The 26,768-nt window shown below is 43.1% G+C and overlaps 1 protein-coding gene across 8 annotated transcripts in view; it reads right to left on the bottom strand.

Annotated features, from left to right (window-relative positions):
* Mbnl2 (muscleblind like splicing regulator 2) overlaps window positions 1-26,366 on the bottom strand; it is a 145,708-nt gene extending 119,342 nt beyond the window's left edge. For 6 of the 8 annotated variants that reach the window (XM_090341956.1, XM_090341953.1, XM_090341952.1 and 3 more), the window contains exon 1: window positions 26,085-26,365. The gene's annotated coding sequence lies outside the window, so the exon portion shown is untranslated. Of the gene's footprint in view, window positions 1-26,084 lie in introns of all 8 variants that reach the window. The other 2 variants (XM_090341950.1, XM_090341951.1) reach the window with 1 other exon arrangement.
* Window positions 26,367-26,768: the final 402 nt, after the last annotated feature.

Consider the following 26,768-nt stretch of genomic DNA (forward strand, 5'->3'; position numbering starts at 1 on the left):
CCGTACAATAGATCGCTTTTACTGCACAGGGTCAAAAATTCAGCACAAGAAATTAATAAAAGCTTCTAAGAAAGGAGAAAGAGAAAGGAAGAAGAAAAAACAGGGAAAAAGTCTCTCCCTACCATGAATTGACAGACTGGGAATTTAGAAACGGGAGTTTATTTCACAGTAGTTATCTGAAAGCAAGCTTCCCGTGGGTTCAAAGTTCCATTCCATGCTATATAAAATGTCAGGATGAGATTCTGGCTTTCTACAGTATGATTTTATTGTATGCTTTGTGGTCTTAACCTTCCTATAAATGTTCCCTTTCTAGTTTTGTTTTTTTTTTTTTCTTAAACATGGCTTTCTAACATAATAGGCATTCCTGTTTTCTTTTTGAAATGAGAAGGTAAAGTGGGTTATAACACATGTTTGAAGTTCAACAGGCCTTCGTGTGTGTGTGTGTGTGTGTGTGTGTGTGTGTGTGTAAGGGAGAGAGACAGAGACAGAGATAGGGAGACAGAGAAATAAAAACAGAAAGCCAGACAGTAGGTCACATTGTGGAGAGCTCTCCAAAAGCTAAAATTCTCCATTTTTTTTTTTTTGCCAGTCTCAGGTCTTGAACTCAGGGCCTGAGCTAGAGCTCTACCATTTGAGCCACCATTTCTGGCTTTTTCGATGTATGTGGAACCTAGGAATCGAACTTGGGTCTTTGTGCATGCTAGGCAAGCACCCTCCCACTAGGCCAAACTCCTGGCCCCAAATTTTTCACTTTTTATTAGTCAATACAGAAAATATGTCTAGAGGAGTCTTACAAAGTTGGGACAAATGCCATGTATTTAAGTTTTAAACTCCAAACAGAAAGTTCAGCCAACTTTTGAAGCTAGCTCCAATTTAAGCTTCCACATTGAATAAATAGTCCAATTTTCTTACTTCTCTTCTCCTTAAAATGGGACAATACTATCTATTCCTCAGCCACTGGAATCATTGCATTAGAAAAAAATAGTTTTTGAAAGTTAGCGTCAAGGTGCCTAGAACATTTTCAGCTCTGGAGAGGTACTTGAATGCTCTGTTCCATACATTTTCTGTTATTTCCAGTCAAGGTGAAAAGAAAAGGTGGCTGTTATGTGGACTTAGCCTTGAATCTCAGATTTATTTTAGTACAGGGAAATTAGGATCTACTCACTTTACTTAAAAACAAAACAAACAAACAAACAAAAAATCTTATAGGTGTCAATGGCTCAGGCTGCTACTCCCAGCTACTTGAGAAGCTAAAATCTGAGGATTGAGGTTCAAAGTCAGTCCAGGCAGCAAAGTCTGTGAGACTCTTATCTCTAAGTAACTACCCAAAAGCCAGGAATGGAACTGTGGTTCAAGTGGTAGAGCACTAACCCTGAGTGAAAAGGCTAAGGGATAGTGCCCAGGCCCTGAGTTCAAGTCCCATAACCAGCCCCAGTACCCAATACACACACACACACACACACACACACACACACACACACACACTCCTGCCAATCAAATAAATAAATAACATAAATAATAATTACACTTGAAAAACAAATGAAATATTCAACTTTCATTCCAAAGGGCTCATTGGAGCGTTACAACCCTACCCCTACCTAAACAATGAGAAAGAAGAGTCTTTAAATAATTGCTCCTTAAACATGACAGGAACAAAAATACATAAAACAAACAAATAGAATACATAAACTATAAGTACATTTAGTAACTTCAGGGTTTTTTTTGTTGTGGTGGTGGTTGCTGTTTCTTTTTCACTTAGCATTTAAGTGAATTAGAGTTAAATGGTTTCCACTCTTGTTGAAGCAAACTTTGTCAATGGGATTTTGGAAACATCTAGAAAGTTTATTATTAGCAACCTACAAGTTATCATTTTGTAGAAGAAGAGGATAATTTGAAAGAATCCCAAGAGACTTTCCCAAAGGCCCCAAAGGGCAGCTGGCTGGCCCTCCATCTCTGCCTTTCCTGTCCATGACAGGCATCACCAATTGATCCCAGACTTCTTCCTCTGTGCGTTTAGACTTGGGATCCAAGAACTCCTTAACACAAGTATCTAGGCAGGCAGTCTCCCAACTGATCAGGACTCCTGCGTGAGTTGAAACCACCCTTAGAGTAGGCCAGCGTTTACCTTTGAACTATTGAAGAAATTAAAGAGCATAAGGTTATGCTTACTAAAGAAATGAACAATCTTAACCTAATTCTAATGGGAATATTTACCCTCTGTCAGAGACCAAACTTCTCAGGAGCTTCATTATCATTAATTTAGATATAAGTACCTTAGTACTACTTATCAATCATTCTTATCCCTTCATTAATAAGAGCTTCTTAAGGGTCATCGTGAGATAAAATGTCATTATAATTAATAAAAGTGTACATCTTTATGAATAGTCTATAATTCAGGCTCTCACATAATTAGATTGAAATGAAGTTTTATTATATTTCAATTTCATTTTCCATAGTAGTGGATAGATGCTAGCCTACCCCATGTGGGTCTGGTATATCTCTCACCCAGATAAGCCTCTGTTTTTATGGGCAGTGTAAAGATGTACCCAGAACTGATTTCTTCAAAACAAGCACCATGGAACAAATGTCTGATTCTTTGGCCAGCACACCCCAGCAACAAAACAAACAGCCCATTATATGTGGGGCAAAGAATGAGATTACAAAGTCAATGAAGAACAAGGCCTATTATCAGTGGAACTACATTGTGAAACGAGGGTACAGAAGCATTGTTAATACACAGAAAATGTCGGAGTTTTAAAGTTAACTTTAGTGGTGTGGGAGACATTAGCCTGAAAATAAGTGGATCTCTCTCTCTTCCCTTTCCCTCTCCCTCCCTCCCTCTCTTCCTCTCCTTCCTCCCCCCTCTCTTTTTCTCTCTCTCACTTTCACTTGCTCTGTTTCTGCATTTTTTCCTTGAGACAATATGCTTTCCTGATCTTGATCTCCAAGTATTATTTGGCCCTGGCCTAGTTTTCTTTCTGTCCCCCAATGTCTTGCTTTCCAAATTACAGCCTGTATTTATTCAGGACAGCCACAAACATCACCATGTTTGAAATGCAAGAAAACATAAATTTGTTACAAATCCTTTACGAGTGAGATTTTTACATTGTTGATATCCCAGGGCTCTGGAAGATAAACTAAACAGTAAGAATCGCCTTGGAATTTTACAAGCATTTCTATGACCTCATCCTGTAAAACGTAGCCTTTAAACTATGAGGAATTTGGAAACCAGCTTTATTCAATGTCATGTGAGATAATTTTTTCATCAGTTTTAGCCCAAGAGGAGGGTAAAATTATGTCCACATGGGTGGGGGGTGGGCAAGAACAAGGGTGTGGTTCCTTTCCCGTTGGAAACTGGAGAAGAAAAAAGCAGGAATCCACAGACAAGAAGTTTGACTCCGTCCAGTTTACCCTTTGCCCCTGCCTTTCCTCACAAACAGTAACAAAATGAGATCTATCTGTGCTGGAAGACAAAACTTACAGCTCCCAGCCCAATCCATTCCGCATAAAACAGTCTAGTGTCTGCATATCACATTATGCTATTTGCTGACAAATGTATCTGTTAATTCTAGTGGTGCTCTCTGAAGAAAGGAAAGAAGAAAAAAATAGGAAGGAAGGAAACCTGCTTAATGCCCAGTGGCACATTCACTTCATTCAGCTTAGAGAGGAGACTTGATAGCACCAGAAACAACTAATTAGAAGGCGTGTGCTAATTAGAAGGAGCCTGAGCTTGTGACACCCTTTTTACCCTCCCTCCAACTTGCTGTCATTAAGAACAGCCTCAAGGCCCAGTTCAGATGTCTCCTTCTGGAAAACCATTGTTAATCCTGACTCTTGGGCCCTCTGTGTGAGGAAGCCACTGCTGCCCTCTCCCTAAACACATTAGAACCCCCTCTACCATGATCAGGAATCAGAAGTTGAGCCACGTAAGCCCAGAGCCAGGCAACTGCATCTTGGAAACCCAGCAGTCAAAACGACCCATAGCCTGGGAAGCAGGAGCCCACACCTGTAATCTAGCTATTCAGGGGGCTGAGATCTTCCGATCAAGCTTTGCAGCCAGCCTTGTGAGACAAATTCAAGAGACTCATCTCTAACGAACCATCCATTTATCTCCCTCTGCATATACTATACTTTAACATGTTTGTTCTGACCCTGGAGAGGATACAACTCCTTTGAACAACTAACTTACAGTTTAACAAAATGAATACCAGGAAGTTGGAACATGTGGTGGGGAGAGGGGTTAGGCTGGGGAGAAAGGAAGGCTGGGTGAATATGGTCATTATACTTGATGTAGAAATGTGAAAATGGAAGCAGGCAATGTGGGAGCCTGTGGGATGGTGAGAGAGAGGGAGAACGATCAAAAGGGTGGCATCGATCGGGCTGCAGTACACTCACAAACTGACGTGCTGAATTGAAACCTCTTTGTACAACGACTTAAACAAAGATAATTTCTTTTAAGTATACAAAGAAAACAAAATTAACCAGTGAAAAGAAAATCCAGAAGTGGAGGCTTGGTTGGAGTGGTAGAATATCAGCTTTGAGCAAAGGAGCATGAGACCCTGAGTTCAAGCCCCAGTCTACTGCATTTATACGGATTTGTGTTTGGGTAACTGATTAAATAAACTATCCAAAAAACAGTCCAGAAGGAAGTAGTAAGGACCTAGATTGTCTTACCCTCAGAGCTCAATGAAAACCCCATCCACTTAGTCTGCGGCAGAATTTGATCTGCTTCCTGTCTCATGCTGCTTATGTCTGCCACAGCCCTGCTTCCCTGCTGACAGTGCCCTAGAGTTGAGCATGAGAGGTGAGGCTTGAGCTCAGATCCAACTTGAGCAGGAGGTGGAGTCCAAGGACAAGATGCTGCTCGCTCCCCAGAACAGGAGCCACTCAGGTCTGCTTTCGTGCTCCCTTCCACAGGAACCACTTGCGGAAAATGACGTCAGTGGGAAAGGCCTGCACCATGCCTGCCTGTTACAGTAGCATCCTTCAGATCCAAGCTTAACTGTACTCAAACTGTCAATCAAGCAAAGAAAGCAGGAAGGAGAAAAAATGTCCTGCTCCCTCTAAGCTCTTTTAAGACTATCAGGCATTTCCACCCCTACCACTGGGACTCCAGACACTCAGGAAATTCCATTTATTATGCTAAACTAGAACATACTAGGGTGGGTACAGCTCTTCTACTGTACCCTAAAGTCCTCTCATGCATGCAAATGTCTCTGGGCTCTCCTGTGGCACCATGCTGCATCCAGCAAAATCAAATGCTCTTGTCAAGATTGTATTTCTTACAGACAATGGTGGAGTATCCAGTGTTATAATGATAATGCTCGTATTAGCTAGCTATGAGTGTTGGAGGTAAAACTCCTCCAAATTAGTCAAGGTGCCCGATTGGCCCCTGTAATCCTAGCTACTCAGAAGGCTGAGATCTGAGGAGGGAAGTTCAAAATCAGCCTTGGGCAGGAAAGTCTTTGAGATTCTTACCTCCAATTGACCATGGTTCAAGTGGTAAAGCAGCGCCTTGAGCAAAACAACCACACAAGAACACAAAGCACTGAGTTCAAGTCCTCATACTGGCACAAAATTATTTAAAATAACTATTTATCTATTAAATATTTAATATATTTATTTCAAAAAAGAACCATCCTGCAATAAAGTGGACTTGAAGGGGAAGAAATTCCAGTCTTTCATGGAGCTGAAAACAATTGGTGCATCTGGCTAAAAAGAAAACAAGAGGGCCAGGAGTTGAGCCTTGTGGTAGAGTGCTTGCCTAGCATGCACGAGGACCCGGGTTCAATTCCTTGGTACTACATACATAGAAAAAAGCTGGAAGTGGTGCTGTGGCTCAAGTGGTAGAGCTCTAGCCTTGAGAAAGCCCAAGGACAGTGCTCAGGCCCTGAGTTCATGGCCCAGGACGGGCAAAAATATAAAATTAAATTTAAAAAAAAAAAGAGACAAGATATTTAAGACAAGTGCCTGCCTTTTACTTCTTCCTAGATTCAAACACTCTAAAGTACAAGAGAGCCTACGATATCATTTTTTTGTGGGCCCAAAGATATATTTTTGTAACTGAAGTTTCTGGGGAATCTAGAAATGTGGGTTGGATTTGTTAAAATCCTATCTATCTCCTTGTGGCTAACCCTGGTTGCGGAAGGCAGACACACCTTCTTTGGATTGTAGGCACAGGTCCAGCTTTCCCTGGTAGCTTCAGGAGGCATCGGAAGTGTCATGAGTCAGGCAATTTCCTTTGCAAGGAACCCCGTGTGAGCACACAATGAGAGCTCATTTCCTCCCATTGGCTTTTGTTTGAGCAGTTTCCTCTGATATAGGATGTATTCCGTGCTCCTTCACAGTTATCTAAATCCAAGCATCCTCTAAAAGTCAATGCCATATCTACCCTAATTGCAATCATGCCCACCAACTCAGTGGCCTAACTTGAATTAGCCTTTCCCCACACCCACCTCATTCTCATTTTACACTAAATATGTAGCCAGGTTCCACTCAAAATGGGGTGAATCTCCAGTTTCTCCACGGATGTTAGGTACGCATCCTTCTGTATGTATATGTGTGTGTGCTGCTTGTGCCTATATCTGTCTTCTCAGTTTTATTGCTGGCTGTCAATCACTTTGGTTTTGCTTCCTGTACACAGCACCAGGGAACTAGGGACACAGATTTTAATCAATATTATCTGAAGGTGATTCATAATAGATTTGAAGATTTGTAGTTGTATATTGACTAGGAAAAAATTGAAATCTTTCTCAATTGAGAACTGAATCTGAGACTTTAGGTGTTGGAGATATTCCCCATCTTGTGACCTCTAATTTTGTGTGTATCTTTGTGTCTGCATACCACTACTGGGGCTTGAACTGAGGGCCTAGGTCTGTCCCTTAGCTTTTTTGCTCAGGGATGGCATTCTGTCAATGAAACCACAGCTTCACTTCTAGATTTCTGCTGGTTAACTGGAAAGAAGTATGTCATAGGCTGGCTTCAAACTGTGATCCTTAGATCTCAGCCCCCTGAATAGCTAGGATTACAGATGTGAGCCACCAACATTCTGCACCATTCCTAATTTTTTTTCACTTTCCTGTTCTGATTTCTTGCTCTGTGTCATCCAAATAGACTCTGCACCATATTTCTTTTCTTTCAATTGTGAGTGATCCAAATCACAAGACCCAGAGCTCTAGCAGATACCTAACTTGTGAAAAGTCTTTCTGCCATAGCTGGATTCTCAGTGGGATAAAAGAACATAATGCACTACCATCTTCCAGCGCAGGCCACAGTCACCACATCCAGGAGAAAAGGGAACCTGCTTCTACAAATCACCTGGAAGCATCCTTGCTTTTTGGTTCTTGCGTAACAAGGACAATGACCTTTCTCTGAGAGACAAAGGCTCGAACTGACTAGCAGATGTCATGGAAGTATTTCTGGATCCCACAGAAAATTCTTCCATTCATTCACTCATTTATTCATTCATTCATCTCTAAAAGTTTAAAGTTCAGGAGTTGGGTCCTTGTATGATCCAATTCCCATTTGCTTGAATAACCTAAAAACACTCTGCCTGAGTAGAGATGTAATCCATTTTTTTCTGTGCCAGAACAGCTCAAGGCCTGGCCCAGTAGGGAGCTAGTTTCTGTGCTCCATTTTCACATACGCACTATGAGAAACTTTCCAAATACAGCCCAGCCCTCCTGGTTTCCAAATGCAACTGCATTTCAATCATCCTGGAAATACGAGGATTCCTTCAGTCTAGCAGAACACGTGCTAGTGTCTGACCGTTCCCACCAATAGTAAACACTCCCCATACATTTATTTTTCTAGAATATCAAGCCGTCCCCATTCTTCTGAAAGAACAATAAGGTCTTTGTGAGAAACAATGGTTGAGGAATGTGAAAAATCATCCCAAAGAGTCTCTGTTCTTTCTGGAATTGTGTGGATGGCCCGTAACTTGGATTGTAGGTTATTACCCAAGAGTTTCATGCCATCCCAGAAAACATTATCTTATTAGGCAGTATTTGTAATCTAGAAAGTCCTTTACAGACATGATTTTGTTTCATCCTAATCATCACCCTGAGAAATGGAGGTTATTATTTCATGTTAAAGATGAGAAAACTGAAGTTGAATCTGTTTTTCTGGAGTTGTGCATCTAAACCTGTAGCAGAACCAGAATTCTCATGCAACGTTTCAATGGTCTCTATGCCTGTATGCCAAGAGGTCTGTGACTAATTTGTGTTTCAATTATTGGGTGTTCTCAGAATAAATGTAGATTCCTGGGCCCCACCCAAGACATCCCAAGTTAGAATTTTGGAAGAGGCCAAGAAATCTGTGGGATTTTTTTTAAACCAAGTTTTTTATGCATGTGAACACCAACAAGGCCAATGTTTGGAGTCACTCAGTGGTAAGAAGGGTATGGCCAGAAAACACTTCTTGAGTGACACTGGGTAAAGTGAGGGTGGGACAGATAGAAAACCTTGTCCCACTGCTGCAGAACTCATCTGGCCTTGACTATGGATGTGCTTGCTTCTTATTTAGTTTTCAAGTAGCCCTTCAAGGGCAAAGAAATAGGTCAATCCATTTTGTGAAATGTTCAGTATATTTTGTACAGCTGAACAAAACCAAAACTATCTAATAGCAACTAAGACTTTAGAACTGAACTTGGGACACTTCAGATAACTGTCAATTCGTATCTGTCTCCTCTCTGTCTCTCTCTCTCTCCATCTCCCCATCTCTCTTTCTCTTTTCCTATTACCTTCATCAGTCAAACATCTCCTGAAACTTAACTGAAGCACAATCTTTAGTTGAAGGGTTGGACTGAGCTGAGCTGGCCTTCCTTTAGTATGGCAGCACAGCTTCATAGGAATGTCTCTACACTCTTGGGAAAAACACATTCTGTTTCTAATGTAATGGAAAATTCTGGCACTAACTAGGTGGATGATGAACTAGGGATTTCTGTGAGTATGACTCATAGCTAATAATCATCTATAGAAATGCCTGCCTCAATAATAAAGTACTTCAGTCATTCCATTGTATCCCATAAACATTCACCCAGTATTGACTACTTACCCAACCTTGGCTCAGGTTTAGAATGTGTGCAAATTGCTACAGTAAGGAGACACTTAAAAGTATTTCAGCTAGGTGGCTCATGTCTGTAATTGTGAGAGTCTTATCTCTAAATAACCCTCAGAAAACCAGAAGTGGAGCTGTGGCTCAAAGGGGTAGAGTGATAGCTAACCTTGAACAAAAGAGCTCAAAGACAGCACCTAGACCCAGGCCCCAAGTTCAAGCCCCACAACTAACAACATAAAAGAAAGTATGTCATCTGTGACATCATCCCTAGTGGGTTTTTGTTCTTTAAAGGGACAGCATTGGGCTCACAAATGATCAATTGCTGAAATCCATGGAATGAAGCAAAAAGCTAAGAAAATATACGTTCGAACAGAAATACAGTGAGCGGCATCGTAGAGTGCTATTCACGGTAGCACTCCAGAAAGTGACATGGTTGCCGTGTTGTAGTTAAGCCTATAATGACACCAAGTCGCCTTGGAGACCAGGCTAGCAGTGGAGACCAGCACAGCCTCCTGGCCTCTCACCAGGACAATGATTCTAAAGAAAGAAAAAACTTCTCAGAGAAGCACTTAAACCTCCACTTACCATTTCCCTTCAAATGTGACAGATGCTTTCCACCTTTCTTGTCATAATAGAGTCAAACCTATTCCCATAAACATTCATACAATGTGGCTTAGTCTCCATCCATTCCTGAAGGGTGCCCGAAGCTCGGAGCAGCACTGTGTACCAGCTACCAACCGGGCACACCTTTTCCTCAGACCCAACCCAGCTCATCTTTGCCTTGTTTCCTTCCCCCTTTCCACCATGAATCCTTCAGTTTTGCCCTCAAGATTCCATGTCCTTTGCACTATGTTGGTTCCAACTCTCCAATACCTGGGGTTTCCATTCACCACTCCTCCAAATGGACTCTTCCCAAAGGTCGGGCTGCTTCTTTCAACTTCTACATGCTGTGGGCCTGAAATGATAGGCTGCTCCATCTCTTATGTGCCCAGAACCTAAGCTAGATCTGCTATGAGTGAGGATGGAACTCTGTAAGGGTGTGGCTACCCACAATCCAATTCAACCCGTACCAAGCGCTCTCTGGACTACACCTTTCAGGCTGTAGAAAGCTCTGCATGGATGCTTCTCATGTGCATACATTGCTTTCGGATGCATGTCAGATGCTGTCTCTTCCAGGAAGTCTTCTACCTCCCTCCTGAAGGGCACCATCTCCACCATGGTGATTTATCTATTATTACGTCTACCTCACCTTGGAATACAAATGCCAGGAAGGAAAATAAGATGGAAGAAAATGGAAGGCTTCAGAAAGATTTCTTTCTCCCTGCATTTTTGTTGCTGCTGTTGGTGGTGGTGGTGGTCACCGGGCTTGAACTCTGGGCCTGAACACTCTCCCTTAGCTCCTCAGCTCAACTCTACCACTTGAACCATAATGCCACTTGTGGTTTTCTGGTGGTTTACTGGTGATAAGAGTCTCATGGACTTTTGTGCCCAGGCTGGCTGTGAACCAAGATCCTCAGATCTCAGATTTCTGAGTAGCTAGGATTACAAGCATGAGCCAGGGCATCCAGCTCTCCCTACATTTTTATATGGAATTTTTCTTCTGCAAATGTTTCCATAGCCAAGAAAAATAAAACTCACCACATACAGAAACACTTGCCCTGATATAGCCTGTAAAACAATGTCATCAGTCCAGCTTACCAACAATGAGGGAAAGACAACCCAAGAACTTTGCTTCACTAAGCCATCATGAAATTCCATGATCATCTTGATTTGGTCAAAGGAGAAAGAGCCACAAGTGCTCTGATCACTACAGTTTACATCCTGTGGCAGCTCAGGACTCAGGTCTGTGGCAGTGTGCATAGTTGGATTCTTGCCACCCTTAGATGCCCTGATTTATTTTCTGAGAGCTGTACTCCCTTAAACTAAAATGGACTAACAGGTACTGGGCTACACAGAAAGACAGGCAAAGGGCATCTGATATGCAGTCTCCACATCCTTCCTTCCAGGTATTAATCACCAGTTAGGAAAAATCATCCTAGAAGCAGAATTTCCATGGGGAAAAAAAAAAGAAGAAAAGGGATGAGATTCTTCAGAGGATGATAAAGTGAATGCCACTACCACCATCATTATTTAATTCTGATGATTTCCCTCCTTCTCAAGTTTTAGGGTGAAACATTAACATGTCAGTAACACGGTCTAGGCTAGGATGGGAGGGTCCTTCAAAGTTCTAGTTATTAGTGAATCACTGAAGTCCTTGGTCCCCAAAGGACCCATTTCTGGAAGCCCAAAGGGCTAAGAGAGAACGAGATGAGGAAGAGAAAGCTTGATTGTGAGCAGAAGGGTACAGGAGCCCCTGCTGTGAGCATTCTCTTTAGTTTACAATACCAGAGTAAGGGAATTAGCTATATATGTATTTCAACTTTTTCTTTTTGCCAGTCTTGAGGCTTGAACTCAGGGCCTGAGCATTGTCCTTGGGCTTTTGGACCACAGCACCACTTCCAGCTTTTTGTCTATGTATGCAATACTGAGGAATCAAACCCAGGTTTTTGTGCATGCTAGGCAAGCACTCTACTGCTAGGCCAAATGCCTGGCTGCATTTCAACATTTTATTAAAGAATGAAAGGCTGAGTTGGAGACATGGCTCAGGTGGTAGAGTGCTAGCCAATGAGCAAAAGTGTCAGATACTGATTTTAAGTTGTGGTCTTGCATGGAAGGAAGGAAAGGAGGGAGGGAGGGGAGAAAGAAAGGGAAAGGCAAGGGGGAGAGAGAGAGGGAGAGAGAGAGAGAGAGAGAGAGAGAGAGAGAGAGAGAGAGAGAGAGAGAGGAGAGAGAGAGAGAGACAGAGAGACAGAGAGAGACAGAGAGAGACAGAGAGAGACAGACAGACAGAGAGAGAGAGAGAGACAAGGGGAGAGGGAGAGGGAATGAAAACAAGGTTGCAATTCCTAAGTGTCAGTGCATTTCCACTGCATATGTTAAGAAATAAGGGTTTCACAGAGGCCCCGGGAGTCTCTCAGGACCCCCACGCATGACCAGCTCTGGCAGACCCCTCTTTCTACTTCCAGGACAGCGTGTATCTCCTTTATTCCTTTCTTTGAGAAGCCTGCTCTGGTAGCGATCGCCATTTCAGAACAGGAGGAAAATGTATCAGGGGAGGAGCAATTCTGTGTGTAGGAAAGAAGTGTTTCTAATTTTCAGCCCTGCAAATGTGAGGGAAAAAGGAACATGAGCCCGGGGAAAATAAGTTAGTCAATGCTGTCCTTATTCAGCTCCCCCGTGGAGGCGGCATGGCTTCCTGCCACATGCCACTTAGAGGAAGGACACAGACATAGCCTTTCCTTACCTGTCTCCCTTTCCTCAGCTGTGCCTGATCGGCGCAGGGCCCTCTGAGGCTAGGTAGACAGGCATTACTTAACAGCAGCCTGCTCTCTAGCTAGAAGCTCAAGATGGTGTTGAACATATGGTTTTGATTTTTCTTTTGGGGTGTGTGTGTGTGTTTTCCGTTCTGTTTTTAGCCAGTGAGTAAGATCGAGTAGCACAGAGGCCTTGCTCTAGGCTTTGCTGGGCCAGGATTGCACCAAACTGGAATGGGAGATTCATTGCTGGACCCCAGGCTGTTTCTTCCCAACTGCCCCCACCTCCCCAAACCTCAACCAGAAGGCACCCCAGGGAGCAGGGCTGCCAAGCCTATGATTGTAGCAGTCCCTCCCCCCCCCCATCAGATCCCCTCTATGGAGCAGAACAAGCACATGTGCAGGCCACATGGGCACCTCGCCTCGCATTTCGGCCCCAATTGATCAATATTGAAGAGATCAGAGCATCTCTGATTAACTCAAGACCTGGCACACACGTGGCTACAGAGGCGGGAGCCACTGGTTTGTACAGCCAAGTCCTCCTTCCTTACATCCTAGGTACTTAATTCTTGGTGTTCTGGGAAACCCATCTTCTTCTAGGTTACTTCTTCTGATCAATGATTTAGTGTGGTTTGGGTTTGACAACACATATTCTACTCTGAAGTGTGTGTGTGTGTGTGTGTGGAGGGGGGTGGTGGTTCATGAGCTTTAGGAACCAGCTAGAAAACAGGCAGTTCTCATTAAGATGGCAAGTTTTCAGCCTGACGGAACATTGGTGAGATTTATAGGGCATAAAGAAACGGAGCAGTGGGGAAGGGAAGGAGGAAGGGATGCTGAAGAGTGAGTAGAAGGAAAAGGGAAGAGGGAGAAAGATAGGGACAGACAGAGACAGAGACAGAGAAAGAGCTGAGTGTGGGACTAAGTCAGAGCCTAGGGATCTTCAGGTTAAATAACAACCCAAGGATTTTCTTCAGAAACCTTGGGAAGCCTGTCTCAAGGTGAGTCTAAAGGCGTGCAGGAGCAGGTTCCAGCTAGCTGTCGATATACACCTGGGCCCCTCGCAGGGGAAGGCCGGCGTTCTCCTGGCCCCCTTCCTCTCTTATTTGCTCAGGATGTCCCTGAGTGGCTCCTGGCAGGGCCCTGCCATGTTTGTCTAGAGGAAGCAGAGTAGGTGAGTGCAGCCGCTGGGATTAGTTCATTCTTTGGTGACCTTGGCACCTATTGGTGACAGACGGCGTCTAAGCTGCTGATGACAGAGACCTGAGCAACACAGAGGCACTTAGGAGGCTTGAGAGGGACTGCCAGGCAGAATGCCACATGCTGCAAAGTACAAACAAAAGGAAACCTAAGATGTGCATGTTATGTCTGTGAATTGACTTAACTTCATTATTCAAATGGAGATGACTCGCTCTCTATAAACCTTTATATTTATCTCGATTATATATCTATATATTTATCCATCCATCTACCTAGCAGTCTATTGTTTATTAGATTATCTATCATCTCTCTATACATTTCCCTAAATCTTTGTCTTCCTGCCAGCTATCACATGGGGGGGGATAATTTTGTCAAAACCCAATATCTAACATCTGAGCAGGTATTTGAGGGGGGACAGACACCTAGCACTGGTGCTGTTGACCACTACGAAGGCCCCTGGTCTTTGTGGACAGTGCCCCCCCCCCCCGCTTCACCTTCAGCCATCAGCTGTTCCCAAAATACAGAGCACTGCCCCCTCTTTATCATTGGTCCTCCACTGTCGAATAGGAGTTAAGAAAAGACCCAGGCGCAAGTGCATGAGGTTGCATGAATGAGATGACTGTCTCCTGAGTAAGGGAGGTATGGCAGTGGTATTGTCAGAGGAAGCCTGGCATCACCTGAGTGAAGGGCTGGCTTGCCGAGGACTAATCCAAAGTTCAGGACAAGGGTGAGGAAGGGAGGCCATGAGGCCGGACCGGTCATCATAGCAATGAAGAAGCATATTCCAACCACCCAAGTGCATGGCCTGCGTGTCCATGGCCTGTGTGTGCATGCCCGGGAGTGTGTGTGTGTGTGTGTGTGTGTGTGTGTGTGTGTGTGTTATGAGGTTGGGTTTGTCTTGCCACTAGGAGACACATTCTGTTGTCAAAAACTGAACTAAGAAAGAAGGTAGCTGTGAGTGTGTGGCTAAGGCCTCTGGTGCCTTTCCACTCAGCACTGGATGGTATGTTCATCTATCTGCCCAGTGTGGTCCGTGGATGCAACCCCTCACCCACGCCTCATCCGGGTCCCTGAGGATTACCTGCAAGCATTCAGACAGCAGCGTGGGAACTAGGCAGTTAAAGAAGGCCAGCTCTGGGTTGGCCCCAGGGGCCTCAGGGGCCAGTCATTGTCATCCTGCCTCTTAATTGCAGTCTGCTAGCACCAGGAAACTTTGAAGCAAGGAAACAGGGAAACTCTAGAGATAGGGCTTGTTTTTGTTTCCTGAGGGTATGGTGTTTGTGGTGGCTGCAGGAAGCTGATAGTGCAGGGTTCAAATGAGGGGTTTCCTGAGGCAGGATCAATCATCCTGTCTAGCCTGGTGTAAGGAGCCCCCAGAAACCTACGTCATAAAGTGTAGTCAGAAAGTGAGGTACATACTCAGACGGGAGAACCAGAACAGACAGAAAGGAGAGTGGGGCTCAGAAGGAGCCACAAAGGCTGCTGGGAGAGAATCAGGAAGAGAAAGCAGAGAGAATAGTATGTGCTGGGGGGAGTGGTGGTGTGTGGAGGGATCACGTGGCACTGGAGAGGAAGTAGGGGACAGGGAGAGGGTTGCTAAAAATTCTCCCTCAGGAAGCAAAGTCAGGGCAGCACAACACGTCTCCGACTTGAACATGTCTTGGAGTTGACAATGAGCCTTTACCTTTTTATACTTCATATAAATGGGAGGGACCCATTAGATTGGGTATTACACACACACACACACACACACACACTAAATGACCAACAAATCAGAATAAACGATGACCAAGTCTCTTTACGAGAAGGACCTCCTGACAAAACAGAACTCCTGCCTCAACAGGATGCCAGTAATTGTTCATTTCTATTCCATCTATTCCATTTCTGTTCGAACGATTTAGAATTTAGAACTGTGAAAGTTTTCCTAAAGCAAGCCTCAAGTGAGCCCAGTGTGACCTCACCAGACAACTCATTCCTTCTTCTAGCTCCAGGACTGCTTTGTAAAACATCTTAACCAAATTGATGGACAGAAAGCTCTCCGCAGAGGACTCGCCATACAGTAGGCGCTCAATAAACTCAATAAACATTTCCTCTATTTCATTCGTAAAAGGTTATGGGTCAATTAAAAATGTATAAACCCCCTCCACCATCTGTGAATGGGCTTCTGGGCAGGGGACACTTCCTCCAAATCAGTTTAGCTCTACTGCTGGTGCCAGGAGAGAAGGGGCCACATGGAGGAACACAGGAACAATAGGCAGAGGCATGAAATACAAGACTTACAAGAGATTCGCTGTGTCTTCAATAAGGCCCAGGCGTTTGATAGCTGTCTCGCCTGACGAGACATTCATTTATACCACCTGACTTCCAATCTACCAGTTTTGACCCAGTTCGATGTGAATACATCATGTCCTACCTCTACCCTTTGTGTATCCAGTGGCAGAATGAGGAGAGAAAAGGCATGAGCTCCATCTTAAGAGAATGAATGCATTTAAGGAATTTTCTGTAGTGAACACATTCAACTTCTGGGTTCTGGTAGTCTGAAACATCTAGGAAAAAAATGAAGGGGAGGGGGAAGAAAACCCAGGGCTGATTTCCAGAGCATTTGTTTCTTAGAGTGGAAAAAGAGAAATCTCTGCGGCTGATCTGTAAACACATCGACCTTCCCTAGAGGTGGTAACCGTACTTCTTGGGGGAATTTGTGAGTACTCCACGGAGATACCAGACACCCTGGGCACAGGAGACGTCCACAAACAGCTGTGTGTAGCTCCAGAGCAGTTTCTCATCATGGGGGTCCTAGCTGGCCTTTACACTTGCCTGGGGCCAGGTTAGTGCACCGGTGGTAGGTGGCAACCTTAGCTCCATGTGGAATCTGAGAGTGGCTGGCCACAGCTGTATATAAACTCTTCAAAGGCTCCATCCGAGAGCCCCATCCGTCATCTGCTCCCATTTTCATTTCTGTTCTCCATCTCTGGGGAGATGATTAGCAAAGCACAGGCTTAGCTCCACCCAGGACAACTGAATCGGAATCTACATCATTAATGAGATCCCCAGGTGATTTGCAGACACGTGAAAGTTCCAGAGATGCTGTCCTGGTTTAGTCCCTGGAGACATCTGCTGGGAGGGCATCAAACCACTTGCAAACTTCCCAAGTCTGTGCTCATTCATGTTGATGGTCTGTTTTCTTCATAGTAATCCTTATGGTTGGAGTCCATTGAGATAGCCAAGAAAAATGCAATCCCAGTGTGTTTGAAAACTGACCAGAATCTAGAAACATTTCCTACCCATCTAGAGTGTCTGTCCTAATTGGTAACATCCCTCCAAATACAGATTTGGAAAGATAGATGCAGAAGTATTAAAGTCAATGCACTCTCCTTGGTTATTTTACTTCATAACACATCCCCTATCTGGATAGAAGATACAGCCACAAATGTTTCCTCATCCATTCAATAGTCTGTGGCTCTAAAGATCATCCTGAACCAGGGTTTGCCTCCAACAGTATCTATGCCAGAGACCCAAGGTTCCAGGGGATAAAATAAAAGCAGGAGGGCATATGGCCCCCATGGGATCCTTAAGCTTAATAGGATGCATTATTTTAAGACAAACACATTTTTGTGGTTGTTTTCCTGAGTCTTTGCTAGTTTGCTTAGTTTCTTCAAGAACTAGACTCCCCCTGGTTCACCTGCCTGCCTCTCCGTGCTCTTTCATTTCATGTGTCTGTGGCCATTTGTAGCAAAAACTGTGGCTTCAAGTTGGCTGTGTCTCAGGACTATAACCGATAGCCTAGAGTCTAGGCTACGTTCCACCTCACATTGTCAGAAGACCCTAAGGTATCTGTGCATAGATGATCTATTGTGTCCCAAACTTAAAACTTATCATGCCCCTTTCTTCTCTGATCCTGCTTCCATTGGCTGGCCTTACTCTACTTCCATTCTGATGATGGCACCATTAGTATCTCTTCTGAGAAATAGGGGATGATATCAGTTGGCTTTTCTGAGCTCTCATCAGCTGCTATGATTTTCCTTGTGGACCTATCCTTTCTCCTTCATTCTCACGTGACCTTCCCCATGCACTTCCTTTCCAACACCATGCCTGGAATAGTCCCAAAGTTTTCTAGTCAACAGATGCTGTAGTCTCTATTTCTATCTAATAAAGTCTGAGTTGGATCTTGATCAAGCATTAGACTTATGTTGAAGATAATGACATTAAACTCTGCCACATGATTCTTCACCTCTATACTACTCTGATTTAAGAACTTCCATGAAGCCTTATTTCTCACGGTCCCCTAACACAAAGTCCTTTTTCCCAAGGTCAGAATTTTTCACTGGCCTGTAAGTCATATCACATTGTTCCTCTTTCCTAAGAGTTGGGCAACGGCTTTTCTAACCTTTTTAAATCATTCATCTGCACCAGGAAAATAGTTTTGCAGACATAATCCTAAGTTACTTTTTCAAATTTATTTTTTATTATAATGTATAGAGGGATTATAGTTGTATTTGTCAGATAGTAGATGCATTACTTCTCACACATTGATATCCCTTTCTCATGTTTTTGTCTCCACATAAGTTACTATTTTATAAATGGTATACATGCATAATAATACTAACACATTCTGTATATCATGAAAACTGACATTTTAAAGGGATGAGCAAAATAATATATGATCTATGTTTCCTTCCCAGTGGATAATCTTGCTAGACATTCAACACTAGAAAAGCTAGTCTAAACAAAACACACCCATTGAGAGGAAGTAGCTTTGTCTCTATGTAGCTCTCTATTAATCCACCCAAAACAGAACTCTCTTTTCCTGAATTCTTGGAGCATTAAAATTATAGTACTAAATCATTTATGTAATATATGCTTCACCAATACTTTCAGTTTGATTAATTCAAGCTTGTATTTAGGATGCCAGAAAGGTATAGATTTTTAGAATAGTTCAATCTCTTAATTAAACACATTACTGTCTTCCCAAACTCTCTGGGTTGGGCTCTATTCAACTATGCAACATTTATTTCAAGAAAACTCCAAGTTAGACTTCAATGTAACTTCATTATCTTATAAAATATCACATGCATGAGATTCCCACAGGCTTCAGAACTAACTTTTCTACTTTTTGCCTAATAAGACTTCTGGCACAATGTTTATCCTCACTTAAATTCAATTTGCACTTAATTTCTAAAACAGAGGGTTGGGGATTTTATTAAACATTGAAAATAATAATAATCACGAAACCAGACACAACAGATACAAATAAGATGTTTCCATCACTATTATACTCAGTATTTACAGATTATAATTGGGCACAGGTTGCTCATCCTTGTAATAGGAGTTATTCAGGAGGCTGAGACCTGAGGATCCCAGACAAACTCCACAGATTCTCAGCTCCAATTAACTGGTAAAATGCTAAAAGTAGTAGAGGAGTGATTTGAGTGGTAGAGTGCTAGCCTTGAGCAAAAGAAGCTAAGGAAGAGCACTCAGGCCCCGAGTTCAAGCCCCATTGCACACATAGACACATACACACACACACACACACACACAAATGCAAAACAGGAAATGAGCTGTGGCTCATCAAAGTGGTAGAGGACTTGTCAGAGGAAAAAAGTTCAGGGGCAGCATCCAGACCCTGAGTTCAAGTCCCATGACCAACCAAAAAAAAAGTAACTAAAGAAAACAAAGAACAATGAAGTCATGAAAATGCAAAACAAAATAAAAACACAAACACATATATGTATTTAGTCATGCATATATGCATTGGGTGTAGTTATGCAACTCTGAATTATGTAGTTATATAATTATATATGTATCTAATAGTTATAGAAAGTTATGAATATTTTCCTAAAGTAATCTATCTCCCTCTTCTAGCCAGAGCTTTCATTTCTTTTTACAAATTAATCATTTTCATCAGCTTTTTGTCAGTCATGGGTCCTGAACTCATGGTCTGGACACTGTCCCTAAGCTCAGGGCTAGTGATTTACCACTTTGAGTCATAGTATCACTTCCGGTTTCTGGTGGAAATAATAGTCTCATTGAACTTTTCTGCCTGAGCTGGCATCGAGCCTCCATCCAGAATAGCTAGGATTACAGATGTGAGCCACCAGCACTATGCTTTATTTTAATCTTCTTAATTTTATTTGTTCAGCTAAAACTATATTTTTTTTAACTTTTTTACCTACAGGGCTTTGGACTCCTGTGGGTCTGAGTGTAGGCAGAGATTGGGGTGAGCATTAGCTGTGGGGTGGACAAAATATGTTACTGAATTTTCTGAGCTTTCCTTCTTGTCAGCCCACTGGGAATCCCACTGATTCTGCAGAGTTCTCCTGCTCTTCTAAGGATCAAATACATGGGTAAAGCTCCTGGCTTATAAGCGTGCATCTACAGGTTCATTTCTTCCCTACCTTTCTGCAGGCTTAAGAAAATGTAGAGAAATACTATCTGAAGAAAGTGGAAGGCTGGGAATTGGGGTTTCCTTGCTGATGAGTGCTTTCCAGGTCTTCGGGCCATTTACAACCCTTCACGACTGTATTTTAAATACCTCATTACTCCTTGTTTGGGTTGGGGTTCAGAGCTTGGCATTCAAAGCTGGGGATCCATCTCTTTGCTGTCCCTTAAAACACTTGGGGAAAAGAGGTGGTAACATGCTGGGAGGTTCCCAGACTGGTCCAAAAATTCAAGTCAATTAACTGCTAAAACTTATCAACAAACAAAAGTTTACAAATCAGGGTTATAACCAGATTTCCATAGTGCAGCCCCCCCTTCTCATTTTAGCCCTTCTACTTTTTAATTCTCTGTTTGAACTGTTATTGAGATAATGCCAATGAAAGCCCTTTGAGAAGGAGCCACACAAATGTTAATTATCCTTCTGTAGACATTTGTGTGCTCAACTATTCTTATCTTGTTTGTAAGTAGCTCCCCTCCTAGCGTTTGTGGATTGTAAAGGTTCAGGCCACAGCCAGTGGCCTTTCAGAAGATCTTGCCTTCTCTCTCTTTCCTCTGGGGGTGCTTTATGCTCTTCTGCAAAACCTGGCTTGCCTAGGTACTCACAATCTTAGTCCCATTTCTCAGTTTGCCAAGAGCCAGGACTCAGAAGTACTTTTTTTATTATAATTATTGTTTTGGTTTATTAGGGGTTTTGGTTTGTTTGTTTTGGTGCTGGTATTAGGACTTGAACTCAGGGCTTGAAATTCTCACTTGGCTTTTCACCTCAAGACTTGAGCCATCTCTCTATTCTTGGCTTTTTGTTAATTAACTAGAAATTAAAATGTCTCAAATTTGTCTGCCAGAGCTGGCTTGGAACTAGGATCCTGAAATCTCAGCCTCCTGAGTAACTGAGTACAGGTTGAGCTCCCTCAGGTTGGCTCAGAAAAGGATTTTTTAAAGCATGGCTGCCTCCTCAGGCTTCCTTCTCTAGCTCTTCCCCAACCTTCTCCCTTAATTGCACAGCTCATCTTTGAAAATGGATGTTAATTCAGATTTTAGTAGGGAAAATGATCCAAAACCAATACCAATCAGACAATCAATTTCTAAAATGAACACAGCTTTCACAACAAAAGCAAAAAACAAACCTCGGCAAGCAAGTATAAACCTTAAGAGCCCTGCATCAGGTTTCTTGCCTGATGGGGCAGTGAGCTAATTACACCAGAAGCCGCTGGTTGCATGTGACACTGGGGCTCAGAAATAGAGTTTCTGAGATTTCCTTTTGTTGACTGATGCTGTTTAAGACTTTGTAAATTGTCTGGAGTCCTTAGTTACCTAAGGGCTGAAACTCTGCTAGCTGATTGATATGCCGTCCATGGCCTTAAGTCCTTAGGATTTTTCTTTCTATCATTCTCATAACTATCACTAACCTCACATCTCCATATGTTATGTGTGCATGTGCGTATGGCAGTCCTAAGGCTTGAGCTTAGGGCCTTAAGCTCTCACTTAACTTTTTTTTTTTCCTCACTCACATCTCTGTTTGAACACACCTCTCTATTTCCAGTTTCTTGGTGATTAGTTGGAGACAAGAGTCACCTGGACTTTTCTATCTGGGCTGGCTTTGAACCTCCACCCTCAGGTCTTAGCCTCCTGAGTAGCTAGGGTTACAGGCATGAGCCTGCTCAGTTTCTGTGCACTTTGTAAACAACAGGTACAAAAGCAAAAATGATGTGCCATGCATGTTTGTGTACACACACTCACATACACACACTCACACAGACAAGGCCAGGTGCTAGGTAACTGGGTATTTTAAGCAAATAGCAAGAGCTAGCCAGAGGGGGTGTTTAACCAACACTTGTTGATTGATTGGTGGGGTATGCTGACTGAGTAGGCCTTAGACAATGGATTCTTTGTCCAAACACTAAGATACATTGTTGAGCCCATTTTTATTACCAAGCGTTTTTTGTTTTTTTTTTTTTTTTTGCCATGTTGAGAGGAGACCGCCAGCAGAAAAGTCCACTAGCCCCAGAGCTCAGATCCACAAAAGAAAGCCCAGGGCCTTCATTTTCACACCTGTTTTCACTCTCAGTGGTGGAGGTAAGGGCCTTGAGTCAGTAAACAATACCCCACAGTTAGGGGTCCAGGCCAGCTCCAAACCCAGCTAGGTCTCCCCTGTGTGGGCTAGGGCCATTCCCACAGTTGCAAGAACAGTTTGTACACATTTCCCCCCCCCTCAAGAAAAACAAAAAGGAAACCGAGAATAGAGATGGAGAAAAATAACATTGTAAATGATTTACCAAGCCCGCTAGGCCTTCCTGCTTCTTTCTCCCAAGAGGATTTCTTCCGATGCATAAAATATCAAGTTCCACATTCGACATGGCAGTGGATAGCCATGTCTGCCCAATTCAGTGGATTCTTCCAAAAAGAATGCTTGGGCTCCTGACCTTTTCCTCTTGTCTGCACCCTGTCCTCTTTCCTCTGGAGGCTTCAGGCAGGGCCTCTGCAGCTTTTGTGAAAGGAGAAATATTCCTTTCCCTGCAGTGCCCTGGCTCTTAGGACTCTGACTTTGAAGTTCCGACCTGCCTCTCTTTCTAGAACTTCTAGGGTCTACCTGCCCCTTGTTGCCAGGCTTTTCAATGGGGCATGAGAATGGAACTTTTTCAGGTCTGACTATAGTTTTGTGTGTGTGTGTGTGTGTGTGTGTGCAAGAGAGAGAGAGAGAGAGAGAGAGAGAGAGAGAAATACTGCCACTTGAACTCAGGGCGTTGTCCTTCAGGTTTTTTCACTCTAGGCCAGCACTACATCACTTGAGCTACAGCCCTCCTCCGGTTTGACTTACTCATTTCTCGCAGTGGTTAACAGGAGATAAGAGTCTCTCAGACATTTCTGCCCAGGCTAGCTTTGAGTCAGATCCTCTCATACTTCAGCGTCTGAGCCACCACCTGCACGTGGCTGATGTGGTCAGTTTTGAGACACAACTCTACCTGAGATGCTGAAGTCTTCCAAAGCCTGTTTTCAACAGACTTGCGTTTACACCATTTATATCAACACGTCTTGCATTTATACCATTTTTTTTCCCCATGAACCAAAATCCCATATCCCTTGCTATGTACTTCTGTGTCGCTACTGTCTTGCTATTTTAGAAGATGTAAATATACCAATTCACCTTTCTTCCCATCTTTCTCTGGCTCTGGGGAAAAGAGTATATAGTATAGGAAGAGACAAATACACACAAGATTGACCCTTCTCATTCTACCACAAGGAATTCTCTGAAGCTCAATATCAAAATCCTCTTCTTCCACTTCTTGCTTGGAATCTTGAGTACCTGATCTTGAATTTCTATGGCGCTCCCTGAGCGGGACTGGCTGGCAGCCAGCCATGTGATATTGATTTGTTTTCACCATAGCAACAGCGAATTAAAACAACCAGCAGAGAGAAGGCAGCCTGCTCCGCACAGAAGCTACATGGCCAAGAGATTTCACAAGCCTATTTTTCTCGTTTTCTCTCATCTTCATTCTATTTTCACAAATTTCACATAGGAGTCAAAGTAAATATAGGACCAAATGCTTTTCTTGGGTATTCTGAAGCCTAATTTGGGGTTGATCTGGCTTACGTAGCTTCTAGTATATTAGATTAGATCAATGGAGAAACTGAAAACAACAGTGCGATGATTTCCTTGGAAACTGTATTCATTTGTAAAGGATAAATATCCCTAGAAAATTCCCCTGAGTGCAGACTGCAGCAATTTATATATGATTCTGTATCTCAGTACCTCAGACGCTGTCAACAATTTCTTAATACGGCCAGATTTTATCCCTTTGTACTTTAAAACAGCTCACTATGCCATGAAACAAGCAACTTTTGTTTTTGTTTTAGTTACAAGGTCAAGGTCTCTTAAAAAATGCTAGAATTAGGAGCAAGTATAGCAATTAATATTCAGCTCTGTTACATGGAAAAGTGGAGGTAAAGACTTGCTCAAGGCTACATAAGTGGTGGGAATTCCCCGGGACTTCAGTGTGTCCTGCCTAAAATTCGTTTTTGCTTGTTTTTGTTTTTTCCCAAAGGCTCCTTTGTAAGCACCAACCTCTATCTATCAGACCACGATCACAGTAGCACCTGTGACCCAGGTTAACAGCTGGTAGTATTGTTGTTAATTTCCTTTGCACCATCTGCCCAAGAACAGTGCTTTATGTATAAAGGCTGCTGTTTCCACCATCACAACCAGCCTTGAACTTGATGGCTTAACCTGGAGCCTAGAGAATGGCCCTAGGGAAGTAAGAACCCAGAGGCAGATCCACACAGGTGACTAACCACGCACCACAGGAAAGTTAGGCCACAAATCAAAAAAAGAAAGGAAGAAAAAAAAAAAAGCTGAGCTCAGCTCTCCTCACCAACTGATTCTCACCAGCCAAGCCAAAGCCCTGCAGGAAATCTGTGCTACCCCACAGGTAGAAGATGCCCTATTTAGAAACGGGGAAATCATTTACGAAGAACTGGCTAGAATGTAAAGATATGAACTCAAGTCCTGCCAGCCGGGAGTTAGCATGTTCCTAGCCAGTATCGCAGCATCCAGAGAAATTTTCCTTTCCACCAGCCAAAGAAAAAGAACACACAGCAGAAATAGTTGGGAGATGACGTCAGAAGTTCTGAGCTAGTGTCCTGAACTTCTCCTTGAAAGTAAGAACGGTGGATCTGGAAGAATCTACGTGGCTTTGCCTTTACTTCAATGAAAACCAACCCTCCACAAGCAGGAAGGATGAAGAAACTTCCTCTGGCGTAGCGAACATAAGAATGTCCTCTGCCTTTAATTATTTTTTTAACCTTATTGTTCTCCAAATAGAGATTCTCCAATTAACACTCTCTCTCCACTTAACCTTTATCATTGAAAGGAACAGTAATGGTTCTTGGAGAACACAGTTGTGGCAGTTAAGAAAAGTCAGATTTTTTTTTAATTTTTTTTCCTTCGCTCCAGTGCTTGCTAACTATTCTAAAAATGTTACACATTTATTGTAAACACATGCTTCCCCGAGAGGCCTAACCAAAAAAAGCACAGTTTCTTCACGACTGGCAGAAATTTTAAACGGAAAAGGGCAGAAAGAAATCTTTAACAAATATATCCTTTTCTTCTCCTGGGCCAAGTGTGTTAAAAATAAATCTTCTCCCATCATTTCTCACTGGTGTTTTCTCGACAAGAAAGTTGATAGGGCTGGGCACAGTGAAAACACGGCTTTCAAAGCCAGCCTGCTCTCATTAAATTATTCTGCTGGCTGTGTGTTCTCATTAAAAATGCATACGGATCGGATAATTGCAGTAAGCATTATTAACCCAGCTTTACTTTTGAATATAATGGTTCTACTTCTAAGGCAGAAACAAAGGCTCAGACATGCCAGGGAAAGAAATGTAAACATTCAACTACAGTAACGAAACTTGCCAGAAAGCTACCTCTTAGTCCTTGTTTAAAATTGTGCTTTTGAAACTTAATTAAAACTGTAGCATTCTAAAGCCAGGGAGACCTCTCATTTCCCAGAAATAGGTGATATTTTTGTGGCCCAAACATTAACCCAAACATTTAGTATAAAGTTGTCTTTTTTTGTTGTTAACAACAACAACAACAAAATAATTCTTAACTGCCAAGCAGTCTGTTTTCAAATAACGAGATCCTTGTAAACTTTACTTATGCTAGTCGTGGATATGTACTATCGCAAGAAAATAAAAACCTTCTCAAAATTTCCCCTTTCCCTTAAACATGAATAATAATAATAAAATAAGAATAAATGGACATAGTCTTTGAATTAAAAAACTCAGATGCCTCACCCTACATTCACGGCGTAGGAGTTCTAGTCTTTTCTTTCCTCAAATCAAAAATGTTACGTAAAAAAAAAAAAAAAAAGAACCCTCTAGGCTTCCGTGCAAGTATTCCATCTAAATTAGTGGAATCCGGTCTCCCCGGCCTCTCTAAGCAAGGCACATGGAATGCACCATACTGCAGCAAACTCTTTAAACATTCAGGAAAAAAAAAAAAAAAAAACCAGGGTGTGGGGGGGAGTGTGCGGGCGACTCTCTTACCTTGTTCAACTCGGCTGGTCCTACTCCTGGACGGTGACCCCAAGAACATCTGGCAGGCTCCAGAGGCCGGCGCTTCTCCACTGCATCACCAGGAAGAAATGTCCAGGCCAAGAGTTCTCATCCCTCGTTTATTGTATTCTGGAAAAGCCGCTTGGCGTATCTGGATTTTTTTTTACTTTTCTTTCTTTTTTATTTATTTTTTTTCTTCTTCTTTTTTTTTTTTACCTTCAGATGATGAAGCAAAGACAGTCTAAACTCTGTTGCTGTGAAATGCAGCCCTTCCTTCCCCCAAGCCACGCCCCCGCCGCGGCCAGCCAATCAGCGGCCGGCTCGTCAGCCCTCCTCGTCGGCTCGGCGCCCTCATAGGTTGACTGACACAGCAACATGGCGCTGGCAGGCTCTGAAAACAGAGCATCCATACTGGGCAGAGAGGAATTTCCCTCGCCGGGAGAAAGCCGTCGCCGCACCGAGACAAAGTGGCACGTAATTGGCAGCGCGGGGAAGGAAAGGATCGGGGGAGGGGGGGCAGCTTTCAGACGAGCCCGCCCAGAGCCTTGCAAACACGGGAACTCCGCAGAGTCTAGAGGGACCCAGATTGGACTGTCTGACCAAGCCTCTGCGTGTGTGTGTGTCTAGATCTCTACCTAGATGCACATACGTAGGTGTGTGTGTGTCCATGCAAGC

Source organism: Megascapheus bottae, chromosome 11, assembly GCF_031878675.1.
Source record: "Megascapheus bottae isolate mThoBot1 chromosome 11, mThoBot2.hap1, whole genome shotgun sequence".
In the NCBI taxonomy this organism is placed as follows: Eukaryota; Metazoa; Chordata; class Mammalia; order Rodentia; family Geomyidae; genus Megascapheus; species Megascapheus bottae.